Genomic DNA, 1,787 nt, shown 5'->3' on the forward strand with positions numbered 1-1,787 from the left:
CTCAGCAGCACATCTGAATATGTGAAAGGCAAAGATAGCTAGTGAGCACACCAAATTCTAGGTTGCATTTAGCAAGCCATAGTAAAAGTCATAAAATCTTAAGAGGATCTCACTCAGCTACAGATCCACAACAAATTCCCTTCCTTTGTTAAAGGTGCATCTGTTAATTTATAATTCATTAAAAGTTAAGCATGACAGAATGTATTGATTTTCCAAATTACACAGTGGCAAATGTGAAAATAACAATTACTTTATCCAAATAACTTAGCTCTGTAAAACTATTATTTTAGCACAGGCAACCACCATTTGATGGATACCAAACCTGCTTCTCTGAATGCTAGTTAGACTAGAGGAAATATGAGCTGTTTATTTTGAAGAGGGAATGAGGCAATAAATTATGTGTACCTGCAAATACTGCATGGATAACTCATATTATCTTCCTTCATTGAGTTTTCTTTGCTTCAGTGCTGAAGAGTTCTGGTACTCAGCATGGCCTCTGTTCCCTGTACAATATGCGTGCACATCCACAAGGAAGAAAGGTTCACAGGGATGAATTGCCACAGCCTAACTCATGCAGTAAACTGAAGCAACAGCATGCCAGAAAAAGAGAGATAATTTTGGACAACACTTTCCTTGGCTAGGAAATTATGGGCCCTGTAGTTACAGTACAAGTGGAGGAGACAGGAAATCTGGGATTTATTCTGGGATCTGTCATAGATTTCCTGTGTGGCTTTGAGAAAGTCCTATGGGGTTAAAATCAGCCATGAGGCTTTCTTGTGTCTGAGCACAGCTTGTACCCATATCTCAACAGCTCCTCTGTAGCATGAGCTAATTACCACAAAAAGTGTTAAGATGTCACATTTGTGCATAAGCAACAGCAAAGACGGGATCTCATACTGGTGAAACAACACAAACAAAAGCAGACTAGGTAATAAAAGTACAAACACAAAGGCAGGCAACATGTCCCTTCCCAGGAGAGAGCAGGAGGGAACAAAACCAGGCACTCCAGACATGGGCTGGCACCATTGCTACACAGGTGGAATTGGGAGCAGCCATTTCCACTGGAAGCCAACGCGGCATTTCCCTGCTTCCTTCCAAAAATGAAACCTAAGGGGGAAATACAGATTAAACTGTTCATCTGCAGCTTTCACAGATAGCACAGTGTCCTCATGAAGTCCAACCTCCCACAGTGGGAATCCAAGACACATTCTTATGTATCTTCACATACTTTATAAAATTAGCACGGAATTTTCAGTTCCACGAAGCATTATGACAATTCCAGCAGGTCAATTTGATTTATCAGTCCTGAGTGGCTTTAATGTCTCACATTTGAGCAAAGTAGAATACAGCCCACATGTTCCTGTTGTGAGCTCATACCCTTTTGGGTTCTTCTGGCTGGAAAGAGAGTTACACCTATTCTCTGAGGAGTAGCCCAACATTAAAATAACTAACCCACAGCAATAAACCATCCTGTGTTTTAGGTCACTTGCCCAGTGCTCTCCAGATGATCCATTTTTATCCCCTACATTCTCAGCTATTTCCTTTCTACTTGAAGCTGCTACCTACAAGGGAAATAAAACCTCAAAAAGACAGCTCAATGATGTTCTCAGCTAGAGTGGAATGTCTTGGACAAGGTGTTACTCAGTTGAATGTCTTACTCACTGGTCAGTATGGTTATTATATGACAGATATCTCCACTTGTTTCCCTGATGTTAACAGATGGTTGGAATGCTAACAGTGCACTGCAGGCAGTTATAACTTTTGTTATTTATAATTGATAAACAAAT

Source organism: Pogoniulus pusillus, chromosome 26, assembly GCF_015220805.1.
Source record: "Pogoniulus pusillus isolate bPogPus1 chromosome 26, bPogPus1.pri, whole genome shotgun sequence".
Classification (NCBI taxonomy): domain Eukaryota; kingdom Metazoa; phylum Chordata; class Aves; order Piciformes; family Lybiidae; genus Pogoniulus; species Pogoniulus pusillus.